The sequence below is a fragment of the Triturus cristatus genome, chromosome 12, assembly GCF_964204655.1.
Source record: "Triturus cristatus chromosome 12, aTriCri1.1, whole genome shotgun sequence".
Taxonomy (NCBI): domain Eukaryota; kingdom Metazoa; phylum Chordata; class Amphibia; order Caudata; family Salamandridae; genus Triturus; species Triturus cristatus.
The window spans coordinates 336,937,884-336,958,934 of NC_140595.1; the positions used below are offsets into that span (position 1 = coordinate 336,937,884).

General features: G+C 45.3%; 1 long non-coding RNA gene across 1 annotated transcript in view; it reads left to right on the forward strand.

The window, feature by feature from the left end:
• Positions 1–21,051, forward strand: part of LOC146775976 (uncharacterized) — a 254,129-nt gene that overhangs the window by 161,930 nt on the left and 71,148 nt on the right. The gene's annotated exons all lie outside the window — the stretch shown is intronic.

Below are 21,051 nucleotides of genomic sequence, written 5' to 3' on the forward strand. Positions count from 1 at the left end.
ACAGGGCTCGGGCTGTGTCGATCTTGGAGCCGCACGACAGGTGCTGCATTGATTTTTCTACCTCACGACAGCAATGCGTTGGTTTTTCAACCGCATGACAAGTTTGCGGTGGGAAAAACAGTTGCTGAAGACTGGTGCATAAACTTTCTTATTTTCTTGCAGCAGAAGCCACCTCCAAGGGCCTAGAACTAGAATTGGCACCACTTGGCAGGTCAGAACTTCCAGCAGAGGAGCTAAGGGGCTGCAGGTGAAGTCGTTGATGGCCCTGAGACTTCTTAACAGTTAAGCAGACACAAGCCCTTGGAGAACCGTGGCAAAAAGGCTGTTGAAAACAAAGTCTAGTTCTTTCATTCTCCAAGACAGAAACAGCAAGCAGTAGGCACCCCAACACAACAACAGGCAGTGTGGCAGTTCCCTTCCTACCGCCTCTCCAAGTCTTCTTCTTGGCAGAGTCTTCTCTTAGTCCAGAAGTGTTCTAAAAATGTGGGCTCACAGCTCCAGTACTTTTACCAATTTTGAACTTTGAAGTAGGACCCTGTCTTTCCCTTACCTGGCTCCAGACACACTACGGGGGGTGGAGATAGCGTTGTGTGAGGATAGGCACAGCCCTATTCAGGTGTCAGGGACAACTCCTCCCACCACTCTAGCTCAGTAAGTCCCATGAGCCTGGTGATGGGCCATCGGGATATGCAGGGCACACCTTGGCTTCCGTTTTGTGACTGCCTAAATGAATGCACAAACAGCCCAACTGTCAGTCTTAACCAGAAGTGGTTTCCACAGGCAGGCAGAGACACAAAATGGAAAAAACAAGAAAATACCCACTTTCTAAAAGGGGCATTTTCAAACACACACTCTAAAAACCGACTTCATTAAAAGATGTATTTTTAAATTCTGAGTTTATGAAGCCCAAACTCCAAATCTCTATCTTTTCCCAATAGAAAGCTACACTTGTAAGATGTGACAAGGCAACTCCAATGAAAATTGATGGAGGAGAGAGTCCTTCCAATAGTGAAAAATGATATTTGCAGTATTTCACTATTAGGACATGTAAAACACACCAGTACAAGTCCTACCTTTTAAATGCACAGCGCCCTGCCAATGGCGCTACCTTGAGCCTACCTTAGGGGTGCCTTACATGTAATAAAAGGGAAGGCTTGGGCCTGGCAAGTGGGTGCACTTGCCAGGTTGACATGGCAATTTCAAACTGCCCACACAGACCCTGCAGTGGCAGGTCTGAGGCATGGCTGCAGGGCTACTCATGTGGGTGGCACAATCAGTGCTGCATGCCCACTAGTAGCATTTGATTTACAGGCCCTGGGCACTTTACTAGGGACTTACCAGTAGATCAAATATGCAAATCATGATTACAGTATACACAGGGAACACTTACACTTTAGCACTGATCAGCAGATGTGAAGTGCCCAGAGTTCTAAAACCAGCAAAAGTGAAGGCAGAAAAATACAGTAGAAAGGCAAAACATCTGGGGATAACCCTGCAAAAAAGGCCAAGTCATACAAATATGTTTTCACATTTTATCTTTTTTTTAAACTACAGTTAATGTTTAACCCAAGTAGTTTCATTCATTCATTCATTGTTTTTGTGATTAGACAGTGAAACAGTGAAAATGAATGTCACCCAAAAAAACACTGTTTAAGCCTTATATCGTCAGGAAAAGTAAGGTCAAGCACGGTAAATTGGAGCCTTTGCTCTTTATTTTGAGAATTTCAGTTTTCCATTTTGATACAAAGAATTATGCACATTGGGAAAAACATTGTTTCCTTTGCATATTGGAAAATGATACACTTAAAACTTATTGTACATTCTATTGTATTCATACTGGCATTTTTTGCCATATTGTTTGAATTTTAAAGATGGTATACAACTTTTTTAACACATGGTATTATGTACAGTGTATTTGCATTATTTTTTATTTTGCATTCAGGGATGCAGATGCAGGCTCCGGTTGCTTTTATCAGATACAGATTCTTTATTTTGCAAGTAATTACATATAAATAACTTTGTATTGTTTATAGTTATGTTAACTTGAAGTTACGTACCTTTTTTATTTTGTGCTTCTTTACATGTTATTGGTGAGTATGTTACTACATTTTATTAGAGGTATGTCAAAGTAACATATTGGGTTTGCGCTGTATTGGGGATGTGTAGTTGTAGTAGTGTGTAAATTAGTGTAATCTTTGCTTTTACAGTGTTGATGACATTGGAGTTTCATTGGAGTTGCATTCCTATATATATAATGTTATCTCCAGTAAATTTTGTTTTCTTTTTATATTCCCACAGGTTTTTTTAAACGTTCTTTTATTTTAAGGATTGTTTTTGAACCATGTTTGCGGTTGTAGAGGGTATTGTTGGTTTTGATATGGACTTTTTATTTCTTTCCATTTTTAGACATACTTTTTGGATTGCTTTTTTGAATTATTTTTTAATACTACTGCATTATTGAGAGGAGAGTCATCAGTGGGTGTTCTGCATTACCAAACACTGAAAGTAATTTTATGTTTGTTTATTTTGTAGTTAAGGTTATGTGTTGAGAAATTATTGGTTTAGTTTGATGTGGAATGTTGACTCTGACAGCTGGGCCTGTTGACTCAGTGGACCATTGCATCCATTGCAGAGAGCTGAGTTTAATCTCTTAGTCACAGGTTCAAATCCGAGTAGGTCAACTCAGCCTTTCATCCTCCAGAGGAAAAAAAAAATGGGTACCAATTGAGTTGGGGACCAATAAACATCAGTTATTGAGTGCAAAGATACCCTTAAAGCAAGAAAAAATAGTTAAAGTGGTTAAATATATTTTACTTTAGAAATGTGTATATTTAGGGGACTGTTTTTGATGCAATGTAAAAATGTGTTTTTACAGTACTGTATTTTTATGAGGATCTAATCATTATAGAAATGAAGTACCTTCTATATTTATATATTTCTTTGTTTCTTACTGAGTCATTTCTCTATGATGAACCTTTCATTAATGATGTATTAGTTGTTTTTCCTCTTTTGAAGTAATGGTTTCTGCAGTATATCATCTCTGCTTGGGCATGTTTTGTTTACTGAGAAGTATTACGTTTTTGGAATGACTAATTACATGTATTTTAAATAAATGTTTTAGTATTTTTGTAGTCTTAAAATATTTAAAGGTCATGTTAATATATACATTGTTATTGGGAACATGATCTTGTAGTCATGGAATTTAATTTTTTAAAAGGTTTTTTGAAGTGTGCTACTGTAATTGGTTATCTTGAAATGAGTGAATATTACAACTTTCAAATTCCGTAAATTTTTACATGGAGCTGTTTGGTAACCTTGTGAATATGTTTCTAAAAAATGTGCTTGTGCTTTTGTAAACATATTTTTAACATATTTTGTTTGATATTATGGTGCACTTTTTTCACTTAGTCAGCAATGTTCATTTTATTTTCTGGACTATATTTGTTTGTTAATATTTTGATCTATAATATTGAATATGCAACATTTTAAATGTGGAAATTTGTTTGTCAAAATTATGGTCCTTGACACTGAAGGTCAATAATTTTTCATACAATATTTAGTTTACAATAAGTGTTCTACCACAATATTTTTGTTGTTAATATTGTGGCATTGTGCACTAAGAAATAGGAAACAATGATCTTGCACACTACTTTTGTGGAATGCTACATCACCCCGTATTATCAAGGTTTATCAAGGTACCTGAAGTGTGACTTAATGGCTGCTAAAAATGTCTCACATTTGTATGTGAGACCTGTTGTACTTCTGTTGATCTAGTGTTGTTAGATGTTGGAAGGGGGTGAAGTGATGAGAAGAAAGGACATTCCCAGCATCTACAGCAAAACGCAGACAGGAGGTATTTGTTTTACATTTGTCACTATGAGAATGCCACAGACATTTTATAGATCCATACAATCAATGCTATCCTGTGTATATCTGGAAAGAGTGAGTTATGAGTAGATATCTTTGTGAAGCCATTCCCCAGATACATTCCCAGTGTGAGTTAGAGAGACTTAACTGTTACTGAAATCCCCAGCAACCAACTGAAAAGCAATAACCAACGGGAAAATATAGCTTTAGAGTTCGCTTACCAGGAAAGGCAACATACACATCAGTGACTTACTCCCTGGTATAGCAGACAGCTTGCACATTGATGCCTAGTGGAAGGGTAGCTAATGTGCGACAATGTGCGTAATCAATGGCAACTAAGACCCGTTGGCAATGGAATTGGATTTCTATGCTACCTGTTGCCTTTCCACCAATTGACTGCAATATGGCAGTATACTGATAACCTCACCTGATGATGCGTAGTCGATCTAGTATGACTTGCCTGTAGACACCCATAGTATGCCCAGCTGTCTTCTGGAAAGATCCAGGGGCATATCTATCAATATGTGATGCAGCGCAGCAAGCCACCTTACTGGGCTACATGACAGGGAAAGGGGAGGAATGTACTTTATTTAACATTTGAGGCACATTCCTGCCTTTTCCCAGTGCTGGCACACAATGTGCTGCCTAGCACTAACACAGGCACTCTTGCACGATGGTGCAAAGGTCTCTGCATTGTAAGAAGGATTTCTTTTCTTGCAGGAAGGGGAGCTATACTTCTCCATTGGATTCATATTGGGGGCCTTTTTCTGAAGTTATTTTCTGTCCATGATTATTTAAGTGCTTGTGTGTGTATTATCTGTAGCAAAACGTTTTTTAAATACATTATTGTTTCTGTAAGTCTGTAAATTCAGTGGGTGTATTGTGCTTGTGATCTGATTTTACTTTTCCCTTTAAGCAGGGAGCAGTATTTTCTGCTTTGTATTTGATTTTCATGCAGGACCTGTGACCGTCAATGTGTGGTGTATGATTTACTTCAAGGCTTGGCTAGAGTAGATTTCAGCCTCTTTTGCTTTTAGTACTACTGGAGGAAATGTGGGTGTGCCCTTGATACTTAAAATATGACTTACCCCTTTGTAAGTATGTATTTTTTAATTCAATGTTCCTCCTGGGTCCCTTCTTAATTTGATCTTTGGTCCTCATGCATTGAAGTAAATAGTTCCCATTTTCTATTCAATCCTCCTTGTCACAACTACATTGACACCATAAACATATGCATCCACTTGCAACATTATCTGCATTTGTGGTGGAGAGCTCCCCGTATACGAGATAGGACAGACAAAGACAAAGCTATTTGCTGGTACATCACTGAACTGCATGTGTGAGCATGTGAAGTAGTACTTAAAGACTATTCAACAACTCTTTCTTGCTTAGATCCTTAGGCATTATAGAGAATCAATCACTACTCATCCTTTGAGAACTTTATTCTCACATGTCTCTGTAACACTGACCGCTTCATCTCAAATGTTGTGTTTTTTTTTCCCAGTTTGAGTCTGGATTTCCTAGTGGGATATATTATATCCGCTATTCTGATTCATCACGTCACTGTGACAAAACGTTTTGTTCCTCACTTTTTTCAAACTCTTTTTCAGAATCCTCGTGCATCTCTTGCTTGATTAGATGTAGCGACATATGCAACAAAAAAAAGAAGATGAATGGAATGCTGAACAAATTGAACATTCACCTCCAGTCACCTGGGTCCCATGCTCACTGTGCCACTGGATTCATGCTAGCCTGGCTGATGGCGGGAGAATACCCCGAAACCGATCCCACGATGCTCATTTCTTGTTCAGGGAGGAGCTGGCCTGGCATTTCGGGCTGGACTTTTCCCATGGGGAGCCGGTTCAAGACTTATTTGTATATGGCCAGTCCAAACTGGGGTGGCGTGGCTTGGTGATCAAAAAAACAATGGATTAAGCCCAGATCTGTGACTGGGTGTGAATGTTTGATTTGTTCAGCATTCCTCCATCATTTATACTTTTTGATCAGATGTGGCATACTGATTTTCAATTGGAGAAAAAAGAACACGCAGAACCCTTGAAACAGTATTCATTTCAACTCATAAGACATCTCTCAATGCTGATCACAGAAGCTGACTGACATATGCTGCAAGGGCTTCTGAGGATATAGTCCTATTTCAAATGCCCTCACTCTTATGCTCTAGAAGAACTTAAAACATTATTTTCAAGGGATCAGTGTATCCAAACCAAGTTTACATCTATAGCTCTTATCCACCCAGCTTAGGTATACTGCTGTGCTCTGCCAAGATTTCTCTAAATGTACCTTGTCATAATTCAAATGTTGTTTTTGCTCAATTAATTTATTGGCTTCAAGAAAACACTTTATTCTTAGAATTAATATGCAATTCTTTTTCTGGACATTACATTTGCTGGGACAGAAACATTTTCTGCATGGTAATGGACGTGGAGCCCTGCCCTGCTTGCCCAACTGTACTAATATCTGGATCCCTAATGCTGATTTTTGTTGTCATACGCAAACAGATCATTCTTGTGTGCTATGACATAGGCCTGTCTCATGGACTGCAATCTTGTTAGACTGGTAGGGTTATCCCAAGTGCTACCTTCACAGTTGTGGAAGGCTAACGCCTTCAGCAGAAGCTAAACGCAGTGGTGACAGTATACCATGTGGGGATCAGTAGTAGTGAACAGGGTCTTTTTACCCTATGTCACTTGAGTTAGTCCTACAGGCTCAGTCACCTTTTAAAAAGTTCCCCTGCTGTGTGTTTACCTCACTCATGGCCTATATCGGGTAGATGTGGAGCGCTGCATAGCACAGGAGTAGTGACTCTGCTTTGGTTGTATTTGTGCCTGGGAAGGGTACAGTACAAGGAAGGAACAGGACTGTGAATTGCATGTGTGTTTAGTCCATGTACAGGGTGTATTTATGATTGAGAGGGATACATGACATGCAAGATGTAGGGTTCTGAAGTGCGGGTGCAGGGTGTATTTGTGCTTGCTTGAAGTACAATACATGAACGGTAAAGTAATGTGCAGTGCAGTAAGCGACTGCGAGTGTGCTGCAGTGCACGTGTTTGTAAAGAGCACATACATCCTGGTTAAAGATTAAAAACGTAAGTGCTGAACAGTACGAGCAGACTGACTGGCTTCCTGAATGCATGTGTACATGTATCACTGCTCAACAGTAAGTCTGCTGTGAAAGTACACTGAGTGAGTGTGCCAACAATGTTGCACTGTATGGAGGACCCTAGGTTCAACTTTGAGAAGCCAAAGCCTGACTGGTGAAGACATGAGGAGCAGAGGATTCCCCAGTCATATTTATTTCTTGCTGCATTCGTGTGAGCTGTGTGGGGATTGCTCTTTGATTCAGTGAGGAGTCTCGGCCTCTTCCCTGTGACCTATCTCAGGAAGGGAGATGGGGATGATAAGGGTATCACAAATGGCAAGCATGGGGGTCTGAGATTAACCTTTAGATGTACATATCACTGTGGCTGACGTCCAGGTCACTCACATGAATTGTTTGTAGATAATCAGCTTTGCAGTCATGCCTGCTTAGACAGACATCTTTCATGAAGGAAGTAAGATGAAAAGGAGAAGTGCCCACTTAAAAAGAAGCAGAACCCCAACGTAAAACTTTAAAGATCAAGATCGTAAATCACATTTGGTGCCTGGAGAAGCACTATGAGAAGGGGAGGTTGAGTCTTCCGAAATGTGTCATCTGCAAAGCAGCCAGACCTGGGGTCAAGGCCTGCGACTCTTGCTGGTGGATGAGGGGACATTATCCAAGGAAACCAAAACTACCTGTCTTGGAGCACCAGCATCTGCCTGCTTCCCAAGATCAATGTCCCCTGTGAGGAACAGGAGAGCATTGAAGGGAACGGGGTCCAATGGGGTCCTCCTATCGGACTGTAGCCCATGAGCAAGACTGGTTTTATTGATTCCCCTATGCCAGTAGAGGGCCATCGTAGACTGTGTAATGTATTGAGTGCTGTGTGGAGGGCACCAAGCCCACACAGTCTTGTTGCTGTAATCTCATATGTCAGAGGGGGCCACTGATCAAGCAGTTGTGTGACCACAGTGCCAAGACATGTGAACCCCTGAGCAGTGATCAGTCAAGAAAGAGGGGACAGTGGGCTTTTGGGAAGGTCCAGCATAAATGCCCAAGGAAAATGGTTTCAACAAGAAGATTATGCTGTTCCTCTACACTGAAAGACAACACACAGGAGTTTATAAACCAACCTGACCACTAGGGTTTAAAGTTGGAAATCCATTGTATTGGATTATAATGCCCTCACACACCCTGTTGGGTGTCATGCTTCATCATTGGGCTGCTCCTCGTCGGTCGGCGGTGCAATACCCGACGGGCTCCCTATAGTGGGGGCACTTTTGCGGAGATCTTTTTCCAACAGCCGTTTGGTGAAGTGCGAGTGGGGGGGCCTCGTGTGTGTAGATGTTTAATTATGTTGGAAGTGAAAATAAAATAGGGTTGGGACTACCTAAGAAAACAACTTTAATCGAGGGGTCTCCTACCCTAGGTAAAAACAAAACTATAAGGCGCAAGGCTGAGGTAATGTCTCAGATTGTGGCGCTCTTATAAGTGGTAGGTCAACATGTTTCTCGCCAAAATGAGTAATCTGCAGGCGATTCGTCAGGACCAAAAAGGGTAACTATCTACAACTAAAAAGGCTACACACTCACATCAACCATAAGACTCAATCATCGGATACTTGGTGGTGCTGGAACTACCCAGATCAATGGACTAGCCAGGCATCAGAGTACCTGGTGGGTTATACACACGAGGGGTTCCTCATGTAGATTGTGCTGTTCGTACGGAGACTGCAGACCTACCCCCTCCTACCGGGCCCAGCACTACCAGGTATCCGACGATTGAGTCTTATGGTTGATGTGAGTGTGTAGCCACAAGACCATTTGCGTTTTAGTTGTAGATAGTTACCCTTTTTGGGCTGAATGTCACACTTCGCTGCCTTTGTAGAGTTAGAAATAAAACACTTTTTCTTATATAAGCAAGCACATGGCTGGACATTGATTGATTGTTTGTACACTTTGAGTAATGAGTTGTATCCACTGAAATAATGAAGGCAGTCTTTTTGCTGCTCAACTTGTAATGGTGATTGAGGTGCAAAATCATGTATTACAATTACCTATACTGTTGTGATGAAAGCCCAAGTTCAGGGTATTGTCTTGTACACCAAAAAATAAAGGGTGCACAGCACACAGTTGGTGGGGTTTGTAAAGGGGTTAATGGATTGGGTTAATCTTTGCCCCACACATAATGTTTCATCCTTTGCGGGTGTTTTCAATCCTGTACTGTAAGCAAAGTAAATACAGGAGCATTACTTTCTCCTGCACTCTAAGGTAATGTTAGATGATGTTGTTTGGCATTGCAAGGGTGGATACTCAAAATAGCTGAGCAATACATTTAATAAAGGCATGTACACTTTTAATAACAGTATTGTCGTGTACCTCCTGAGAAGGTAGTATAAGATCACATTTAACCTATAGGAGCTGTGAAATGTATTTTCCTCAAAAATGTGATAGAAAAAAATAGTTAAGTCACATAAGGTGTATAAATACCAAAACAGTAAAAATGATGCAAGACCTTCAAGCCTCAAGAAACGCACATAACCACAGTTTGTTAAAAGATTTTCACAATTCCCCAAACACTTCATTATGTGGCATGACGCTGGATTCGTTCTGGGTGAACCTGCAGAATTACTGAGATCGAAATTCTCCCGTGAAAGGCCAGTGGGAAGAGATGTCTCCAGCTTGCCAACAAGGGAAAAAGTTATTTTTCGGGCCACATTGCTGTAGGGAACTGTGAGCAGCAGTCAGATTACATTTTCTGCTCCTCTGAACATCTTTCTTATTGAGCTCTCTAAAGACAGCAATTTTTTATCACAGCTTGCAAGTACATTTCAAACCTTTCTAGGATGTTTGAATATAGCAGAATGAGTACATACATTGCATATGACAGTTCGGACGATTACGAAAGGTACACAACGTAATGGTAAAATTGTTCCCCAAGTGGAGTAACTAGCATCAACAAATAGCAAATGAAGAGCTCGGTAATTAGTGTGTGGGTAATTTGTGTGAAGAAAACTGCCGATATCACAGCCACAGTAATTAACAATTAATGTGAATGGAGTCGGAGACAAAAAAGAAAGTAATTCTGCAGTGTGGATCGAAATTCGTGCAACTAAAGTTTTTATTTTTTATGGAATAATATTTTTGAAAAGCCTATGGATAAGCCACTTCTCTTATCAGTGTAATTCTGTTCAATATTTATTTAGATCATCTTTTGACAAGCACTTAGGTTCCAATTACAAGTTCAACAGAGCAGTAGGCTCAGTTAGGATGCCGCTCAGTAGTGCAGCAAGTGTGCAAGGTTAGTGGCCCTCATGACTGCTGGTTGATTCGGAAGCTACAGCAATATACATTGGTCAGTGGGCCACTAAGATTTCTGAACCCTAGTGCCACTGCACCTGCTGCACCAGTGATAGCTACGCCCCTGATACCGCTCTACCCCTTGGTAACAAGCCAAAAGTTCCCGTAACCAGATTGCTCAGGTGCCGGGACACCAGACCTGGTTGTACCGGGTGGAGAATATTGACAATAAAATTGCTTTATGTCCAGTCTGTAAGTACAGTCTGTCTTGTTGTCCACCCCGCCTTACACCCTCCTTCAGCACAGGGGGTATGTCATACCCTCCCCCCAAGCAACGTGACAGCTTCCCCCGCCTACTACCACCCTCTCAGTTCCCTCCCTCATCCACTGATCTGCACTGGCAACTTCTCCCATTTATCAGCAAATAAATGTGTATGTGTATGGGTTAAATTGGAAATACAGTTTCCGGTCCAAAGGCTTTGTGATAGCATCCCAATACAGCTCAAGATCTGGGCGAGATTTGACCTGTAGGAAGAGTCCTGTGAGTGAAGTGGAATCATTACACCTACACTCTTTGCCTTCGATCATCTCCCGATATATTTTTTTAAGCTTGTTTTTTGTCGGGAACAAGGAAACAGTGGGGCTTTCCCACAGATGTGCAAGGCCCATTCCATAAAAGAGAACCTTAAGATTTCTCAGCCAGCGGATCCTATGGAATTGGTCGGCATCAATAACGTCCCTTAGACTCTCAGCATATACTGTCAGTTCCGGCGTACACCATATCCTACGTCAGTATAGAAGAGGTCGTAACCTGGCGAGGTCTGCTATAGCATTTCTACCTAGGTCGTTCCTTAGGGGAACAATCGGTGTGCTTTGCGGTAGACTAGTTATCATTTGAATAAATGTATTTTCCGCAGCACTTAGCTGCTGCAGATTTTCCAGGCCCCAGAGCTCAGCACCATATAGGGCCGAGCTCAACACTTTGATTTTTTTTTTTTATTGTCCTCATACTGCAATAGTTTGTGTAAGGAGTTATCGGGGACCCCACCTTCCTCTCTCCGACCCTTTCACTGCCCCGTATTTTCATGACCCAGCGGGCGTATCTCCCTTGGTGTTACGGTAGGGGTCCCTTTGTTTCCATTACCAAGTCCAATAAATGTTTCCGAAGGGGGGGGGGGGGGGGGGGCTAGCCACTGCCTACTCGAACAGGCACTTTGCCTATTTATTTATTGTCATTGCATAATCATTGGAGTTTGAACAACATGGGGTAAACTATCAGATGGGGCATGTTTACTTGGCAAGATCGGGTTTAGACAATTAAAACGGTACACCACTTTGATGTTGTAGATTTGTAATACAGGGCTAAGTGGTTTTGTCAGGAAAGTTCTAAATTCCTTTCTTAAAGTGCCTGCTAATACCCTTGGATAGGATTAAAAAGTGAGAGGACTGAGGGTTTCAAAGCAGATATACCCCCTTAGCGGTCAACATGTTTCTGCCTTTGGTAGACTCTCACCAGAGTTCTCAGGCATTCTTGAGGACCCGAAGAATGCCTGGACCCCTTATACACAGAAAACTTGGACCAGTACTGTGTTTCAACAGCCGAGTTGGCCGCGGGAGAAACCATATGGCTGTAGAGAGGTAAAATGCATCTCCTCCAACAGATGGAGATGGCGTTTTATTCACCCTTCATTTTCGTGACCTCAGACAATCACGGCCAGTATAGCCATCTGACTAATTCTATTATTGTATGCAGAGTGACTTGAGCTGTTTTCTTGTCCTGAAGAATGCCTAAGAACTCTGGTTGTAGTCTAAGAAATGCATAAACATGTTGACCACTAAGGGGGTATATCTGCTCTGAACCCCCAGTCCTCTCACATTTTAATCCTATCATGGGTACTATTGAATAAAGATATTGAGTCCCTGGAGACAGTTTTAACTTTTCACTTGGTTTGGTTTTGCACTCTGCCCCTCACCCACTCATTCTTCCTAGTGGCATCCCCCATTCAAAACACCTCATCTCCTCTCCACCCACTGCTCTCATGGGGAGTTGTAGCCCACAGCTGGGACCTTGCCGCCCCGATGTGAGGAGGGAGGCCCTTGATGAAGCATGTCAACTTCGGGTTAGTGAGGGTTCTCGTCGTTCTAAAGGATTACTTTTCCTTATCAAACAAAAAAACAACATATCTGAAAGAAACATGTTAGTTAGATTCCTCACCTTAGAATATCCCCAGACGTCAGGCTGGATCCGGAAAGATTTTTCGTCAGCAATATCCTTGCACGTTGCTAGGCATCGTCTGCGGCTCCGCATCGGTCGTTGGCGTCGTGATCACCGGAATGACATCATCAGAGTACCTAGACGCTGCCCTCGCGCGGTGACATCAGTTCTTCTTTTTTCCGCGCCAGACAGCGCCGATCCGGGAAGAGCATACCCTTGGTTTTAAACCTTGTGATTCCTGTAACCGACTGATGTTGGTTACGGACCACCATCTCCGGTGCCTCTACTGCCTTGGGGCCGACCACGATGCCGAGTTGTGCCTCGACTGCCGGGCCTTGACTTCGAAGGCTAGGCGGGAGCGGTCCCGCAAGCTTCTTGAGTTCTGGCAGTCGGCTCCGTGCCGCTCACGGTCCCGGTCGAGGAGGAGGTTGAGGGACCGGTCGCGGAGCCGCAGCCATCACCACCACTAGTCTGGTTCCAAGTCTTCGGCTAAGTCGAAGCATAGTAAGAAGTCCAAGAGGCGACATCTCTCTTCGGGCTCCCCTCGCTGGTCGCGCGACTCGGCTGAGGGTTCGGGTGGTACCACCCACACGGCTCCATCGGAGCCGCAGGAGTCACGTCAGTCCCCATACCTGCCGGTCCCTGGGACTGACGCGACTCTGGTGGAGACCAGTGCCTTCCTCTTGGCCATGAGAGGCCTGACTCTGCCGGCGGGCCTTCGGGCCACGCGGGCTCGACTGGGAGGCCTAGCGAGCTGGCGGCTCCGGCCCCGGTGCTGCAGGTCCCCGCGGGATCCAGGCCTGGCTCCCAGTCGGCGCCGGTCGACCTCACGACCCCTCCGCCGGCGTCGACTCCGGTGCCACCTCCGGCGCCGTCTTCAGACGATGCCGTTCCCCGGATGACGCCATTCCCCGGTTCAGTCCCGGTCTGGGCCCGGCGTCGGAGCGGCGCCGCGCCAGACACCGATGGGTGGCAATTTCATCTTCCGCCCGGCTCCGATCATTCCACCTGTCTACCAGGAATCGGATGACGGTGACGACTGGGAGGGGTCTGAGGGCCCTCTGGCCCGGCAGGGCCAGTTATCACAGGACTGGGCAGATGATCTGGGGGATGCCAGTGGTCTTGACACCTTCCCTGACACTGGCTTCATCTCTCCTCCGACCGTGGCTTCGGAGGAAGGTGCTGCATTTTCTGTGGTGCTGCGCAAGGCGGCCGAAGCCCTTGGTCTGGAGCTACCTGCTGTGGCCGTGAGGACTAACCTTCTCACTGAAGTGCTCCAACTGTCAGCAAGCTCCTCGTAGCCTCTGCTGCAGTTTAATGAAGCACTACTGGACGTTCTGAAGAGCACCTGGTTATCCAGGCCTCTACTTCCCAGACCTCCTTCCCGTCCGCTCCCCCGGATCTGGAATCCAAGAGACTTGAACAGTTTGGTAAGAAGCTGTTCTCCTCCCTTAGTTTGGGACTGCGATCTATTAACACCGCTTGTCTCTTGGACCGTTATTCCCATTCCCTGTGGGATACGGTGGAAGAAGTGCTGCTCCAGTGTCCGGAGGAGGCCCGGACACGGCTCGCCCAGGCTCTTGCCGAGGGGCGGAATGCAGCGTGGCATGCTATCCGATGTGGACTGGACACTACGGACTCGCTGGGTAGGGCAATGTAGACCACAGTGGTGCTCCGCCACCACGCCTGGCTGCGGTCCACGTGTTTTTCTGGAGCTGTCCAGAGCACCCTCATGGACATGCCCTTCGATGGCAGTCACCTTTTTGGTGACAAGGCAGATAATGCGCTGGAGCACTTTAAGGACTCCCGGGCTACGGCCAAGTCCTTGGGCCTCTCGGCCCGTGCCCGCAAACTTCCACTTTTCGTCCCTTTCGTGGCCAAGGAAGGGGCACCCCCTCATGTCCGCCTAGCCACAGGCCGCAGAACCAACCTCAAAGCGGTCGCAGATGTGGATTCCGCCGAGGCGGTACAGGGGGACAACGTGCCGGTCCGTCCACATCTACCCCGGCAGCATCCGCCTCAAAGCCCTCCTAGTCCATGCTTTCAGGCCCATTCCACGCCAGTGGGAGGCAGAGTTCGCTATCACCTGCTCCACTGGCATTCCAAAACATCGGATAGGTGGGTGCTGCTAATTTTTCGAAGGGGCTACTCCCTCCCCTTCGAGGTGACTCCTCCAGCCATCCCACCGCAGTACCACCGCATGTCGGGGAATCACTTGAATCTTCTACAGGAGGAAGTTAAGGCCCTCTTGGCCAAGGGGGCCAACGAGCGCGTTCCTGGTCCAGAAGTAGGCCGTGGTTGTTATTCCCACTACTTTCTGGTTCCCAAGAAGGGTAAAGGGGGCCTATGCCCTATCTTGGATCCAAGGAGCGTCAACACCTTCCTCCGCAAGGAGAGGTTCAAGATGCTCACCTTAGCTCAGGTTCTGGCTGCCCTAGACCCTGGAGACTGGTTGGTAACATTGGACTTGCAAGACGCTTATTTCCACATCCCCGTCCTGCCGGCCCACCGGCGTTACCGGCTGTTCACGGTGGGCCAGGAGCATTTTCAGTTTACCCTGCTCTCCTTCGGCCTCACCAGTGCCCCTCGGGTGTTCACGAAAGTGATGGCGGTGGTCGCAGCTCATCTGCACAGACTGGGGATTCCAGTCTTCCCCTATCTCGACGACTGGTTGCTGAAGGCGGGCTCGCCCCAGGCAGTCATCTCCCACCTCCAGACTACGGCCGACCTCCTGCATTTGCTGGGGTTCTCCATCAATGTGCCGAAGTCGCATCTGAGTCCCTCCCAGAAGCTCCTCTTCATTGGAGCGGTTCTGGACTCGGCGCAGTTCCGGGCTTATCCTCCGGAACAGCGGGTCCGGGATATTCAGGCTCTGATTCCCATCTTTCGGCCTCTATCCTGGGTTTCGGTCAGGTTGGTGCTGCGGCTTCTGGGTCTGATGGACTCTTCTTGCATCCTGTTAGTGCATCACGCCAGATGGCGAATGCGGGCTCTGCAGTGGGACCTGAAGTTTCGTGGGCCCAGTATCGAGGCAACCTGTCCGACCATGTTCTGATCTCGGACGGCACTGTAAGACAGTTGCAGTGGTGGCTCACGGACCGCGATTGGGTCAGCGGCAGATCCCTATCCCTACTCCAACCGGAGCACGTAGTGGTGACGGATGCGTCCCTCCTGGGTTGGGGGGCCACATGGGAGAGGCGGAGATCAGAGGCCTCTGGCCTCCGACGGAGTCCCGGCTCCATATCAACCTTCTGGAGCTGAGGGCGATCCGACTTGCACTGAAGGCATTGCTTCCCTCTGTCCGGGGAAGTGTAGTGCAGGTGTTCACGGACAACACCACCGCCATGTGGTACTGCAACAAACAGGGCGGGTGGGGTTGTGTACCCTTTGTCAGGAGGCTCTGCACCTCTGGACATGGCTGGAACATCAGGGCATCACCCTGGTGGTTCAACATCTGGCGGTTTCTCTGAACGCCAGAGCAGACAAACTCAGCCGTCGGTGCATGATGGATCACGAATGGCGTCTAAACTCGGACGTGGCGCAAGGCCTCTTTCGGCAGTGGGGAGAGCCTTGGTTAGATCTATTCGCCACCGATGAGAACGCGCATTGTCAGCAGTTCTGCGCGTTGGAGTTTCTAAGGCGGCACTCGCTCGGGGACGCTTTTCGTCGTGAGTGGAGTTGCGGTCTGTTGTACACCTTTCCGCCTATACCACTTCTGCCCAGAGTGCTGAAGAAGATCAGGCACGACCGGGCCCAAGTCATCTTGGTGACTCAGTCTGTCGGTCGATCCCCCGATACGCCTGCCTCTTCAGGAGGACCTTCTGTCGCAGCAGCAGGGGACTGTCCTCCACCCAAACCTGTCCAGTCTCCACCTCCATGCGTGGAGATTGAGCAGCGACAGTTGATGCCATTTGACTTGCCTCCTGAAGTCTGTGATGTAATTTTGGCAGCCAGGCGTCCATCCACAAAATCGGTATACGCCTGCAGGTGGAACAAATTTGTGACATGGTGCACAGCAAGGGCTGTGGATCCCCTTTCCGCCCCTCTTTCTGAGGTTCTCCTCTTTCTTCTTTCCTTGGCCCAGCAGGGCTCTGCTCTGGGCACTCTTAAAGGTTATCTTTCAGCTATCTCTGCTTTCCTATGGCTTCCTGATCAATCTTCTCTTTTCAAATCCCCTGTTGTTTCTCGCTTCTTCAAGGGCATTACTCACATGTTTTCTCCTGTCTCTTTCGTAATGCCTCAGTGGGATTTGAATCTTGTATTGACGTATCTGATGTGAGCTCCCTTTGAGCCACTTCATAATTGTCCTCTTCGTCTGTTGACGCTTAAAACTGCCTTCCTGGTTGCCATCACCTCTGCTAGGAGGGTGAGTGAGCTCCAGGCTCTTTCTTCTAAGCCTCCTTTCCTTTCTGTCCATCTGGACATAGTTGTTCTCAGGACTCGTCCTTCCTTTCTTCCTAAGGTGGTGACTGCCTTTCACATAGGACAGTCTGTTACGCTGCCCACCTTCTTTTCGCCTCCGCATCCCTCGAAAGAGGACGAGAGGCTCCACCGTCTGGACCCAAAACGGGCGCTGTCCTTCTATCTGGACCGCACCAAGCAGTTCCGGGTGGACGACCAACTCTTTGTCGGCTACGTGGGCGCCAAGAAGGGACGGGCGGTACACAAGTGCACCATCTCTCGGTGGGTCGTTTTGTGTATCAAGGCCTGTTACTCCTTAGCTAAAAAGGAACCTCCTGTAGGACTGCGGGCCATTCCACTCGGGCCACAGCGGCGACCACTGCCCTGGGCCGGAGAGTCCCCTTGCAGGACATTTGTCAGGCGGCAACGTGGGCCTCGCTGCACACGTTTGCCAAACATTATTGCCTGGACAGCCGAATCCGGAGAGGCGGTTTCTTTGGCCGTTCTGAGTTCCAGGACTTTCTGGTGTGATCTTGGTTCACAGACCCACCACCGGGGTTGGTATTGCTGGGGTATCTATTCTAAGGTGAGGAATCTAACTAACGTGTTTCTTTCAGATAAACAAGTTACTTACCTTCGGTAATTATATCTGTAAGAAACATTAGTTAGTAAGATTCCTCACCGACCCACCCATCCTCCCCGTTCTGCGGACCGATATCTAGGGTTGAGGTCATCCCTTTCAGGGCCCTAGACTTTTGTGGCACCAGTGTCGGTCTCTTGCATGGCTCTGCGTTCCTGGCGCAGAAAGCTATGTACAAGAACTGATGTCAGTGCGCGAGGGCGGCGTCTAAGCACTCCGCCGACGTCATCCCGGCGATCACGACGCCGACGATGGACTCGGAGCCGCAGACGACGCCTAGCGACGAGCAAGGGTATTGTTGACGAAAAATCTTTCCGGATCCAGCCTGACGCCTGGGGATATTCTAAGGTGAGGAATCTAACTAACTAATGTTTCTTACAGATATATCGTTACCGAAGGTAAGTAACTTGTTCTTTAAGTAGAGCGTTTTTTTGTGGGTTTCATATATAGATAGGGATTGATATGTTCTCAGATGGTTTTCTCTCCCTTGGATCCCTAGTGTGATTTTGATGCACCCCAGAAGTGGCACAGCCCCAGCACAAAATCATAGTAAATATGACCCTTGGTTTTCACTGTCTTCGTCCTTATTGTTTTACCATGGCCTTTGCAATCCTTTTGTGATTTACTCTGAAACTGCTCCCTTGAACAATCAAGCCCTGTACATCGTATCCCACAGTGACGATCTTGGTGCAGATTTACAAGGAACTGACACATCTGCATAGATGCGTCCGTTTCACTGCCAGTGTCAAATGGCCTTGCGCCTCCATGGATGCGCTGTATTTACAATACAGTGCTCCTTGGCACAAGGATTAATAGATGTGTCGGAAATACTGAAGCATCTGTTGGCACAAAAGTGACGTATTGCTGGAGTTGCTCATGAAAGTGATGCAACTCCTGCAATGTGCCACAACAGATAGGTGAGTCCCATACAAAAAGCCCTGCGTCATTCCTTATACCTGGTCTGAAAAGGCGTAGGGATTTATACATAGTGAAGGCGTGGAGTGACGCAGTAAAATGTATATTTTACTGCGTCCGTTCAAATTCAAAATTCACTTTATTCGATTTTCATGTTAAATTAAAAAACGATAAAAGCATGAGACATAGTTACAGAATTTGTACATTTTATGCTCCAATTAATTTCTTCTCAAGTTAATACAATTATTATAATAATAAAAATATACCCGTTGGAAACATTTTTCCATAAAATAGACAATTGATAGAAACAACAATTAGATTAAAATTTACAGTTTTTTCCTATAATTAATCACTGCTTTTAAAAATAACGCAATATTTCTAGCATAGCATTCATTTTCCAGTAGTTGCAGTGCAATATAAGCCGGACGGCATTGCCTCAAACCCCAATTTTTTTAAATTGGAAGGATCCATCTTTTTCTGTAGTCCCAATAGTATTTACAAAATAAAATAATATGAATTGTTGATTGAGGCGCAACCCCGTCACAAGGACAAGGTATTACATTTTTTGACCAATCGTTTATTATAGGGAATGATACTAAACGATAAAAAATGCCTATTCTAAAACATGTGAGTACGAATCTGTCGTACCCAGTTCCGTAATAGGTCAAATAAGGTTGCATTTCAGTAGTGAGACGATTAATCTGATTTATCTGGACTGTTGGTTTGTGGGCTTCGCTAGCATACCTGAGTTCTTCCAGATGGATCAAACATTGTCTTTTTAAATCTTTTCTAGAGATATTAATCATCTTCGCTGGACTATGGAAGAATTCGGGCCTTCCCAAGTCCCCCATGAAGTCTTTGATATATTTTAGCCATCTAATAGCTAGGGCCTGGTCCAGGTTTAAGGAATCTTTTATGACCCTCTGATTAAATGTTGTCTTTGTTGAGGTCCAGATTCGATGCCATAGTAAAACTGGCTGGGCCCTTATTCTATCCGTAATGTATATTAGCCCCAGCTCAGTATGACAAACAAAATTTGTGGTTGAACGCGGGACAGCCAATATATAACGAATAAAGGCATTTTCCACTTTCTGAATGTCCTCTACATTTTGATATCCCCAGATCCCAGCCCCATACAGTACTACACTGACACACTTGGCTTGGTAAATTTTAATCAATTCTAACGGTGGCCTTTTGCCTAATTTCTGTGCAAAATTTACAAGGGCTGTAAAAATCAATCTTTTTGCTCTTATGGCCTGTTGCCAAGTGTCCTTATTACCCACTAAAATACCTAAATAGGGATACGTTTTTGTGTATTCAAGTTTATTATTCCCTATAAAAATTTATCTTTCTTTCTTACTGGCTTTCCCACAGCTCATTATATAAGATTTAGTAACATTTATCTTCAGATCGAGGCTTTCCATGTAATCGTTATATTTATTTATAGCCTGCTGAAGCTCTAGTGGGGTTTGAGCCAATATCACCGCGTCATCGGCGTAGAGTAGGGTGGGAATGGGTCGATTTAATACTTTTGGTAGGTCCTGGCACCCCTCGAGCATCACCCTTTCCAGACCATTGGTATAGAGGGTGAACAGGAAGGGTGCCAGGACACACCCCTGTCTAACCCCCCCTCTCCACTGCAAATGAGGCTGTGTATTCCCCATTTGGTCCATACCGTACTCTAGCTTTTGCGTCAGAATACAACTCCCTTAGTATTTGAATCAAGGGAATTTCAATTCCCATCGTTTCGAGGATCTTCCACAATTTGCTATGAGATGCAGAATCAAATGTAGTGGAAAGGTCCACGAAAGCTAGGTATAGTTTCCCTTTTTTTGCCTTAACGTATTTTTCCGTCAAGATTGTTAGATTCAGACCTTGTTCTATAGTTCCTAGACCTTCCCTAAATCCGAACTGTAAATCTGTTAAAATATTATTATCTTCAGCCCATTCCTGAAGACGATTTAAAATGATACGACCTAAAACCTTTCCCAGTGAATCTAGTAGGGAAATTGGCCTGTAACATGTTGGGCTTTGTCTGTCACCTTTCTTGAAAATTGGAACCATTAAAGATTCGGACCAGGTTCTTAGAAGTCCTATCTTACAGGCTTATTCAAGGACTTGTTTTATTAATGGGCCCCATAGCTCAATGTTTTGTTTAAATATATCTACGGGTACCCCGTCTGGTCCCGGTGCCTTTCCACCCTTACTAGCTTTCAGAGCCAGTTGAACCTCATCAAGGGTAAAATCAATATTGATTGGGAAGGGCTCTATTATAGGAATAGAGGATATAGGGCATACGGTTCCAATATTAAACTCCATTTTCTTAGCATACATTTTAGAAAAATGGTCCACCCATTGGCCTTCGTCGTTTGCTAATTCTAGTCTTGGAGTTAATTCTGGTTTCAGAAAAGGTAAGTTGAGCACGCGCCAAAATGTAACACTATCGCCCTCTGCACAGGCCTTATGTAGATCGGTCCATGCGTTCCTTTTTATTTCCCTCTTTCTTGTTTTTAATGCTAAATTATAAGCGTTTCTGCATCGCGCTATTTCTGATCTGTCCCGTTCCTTTTTGTGCAGAGCATGCTTTAAGGTGGTATATGACCTTGTACAAT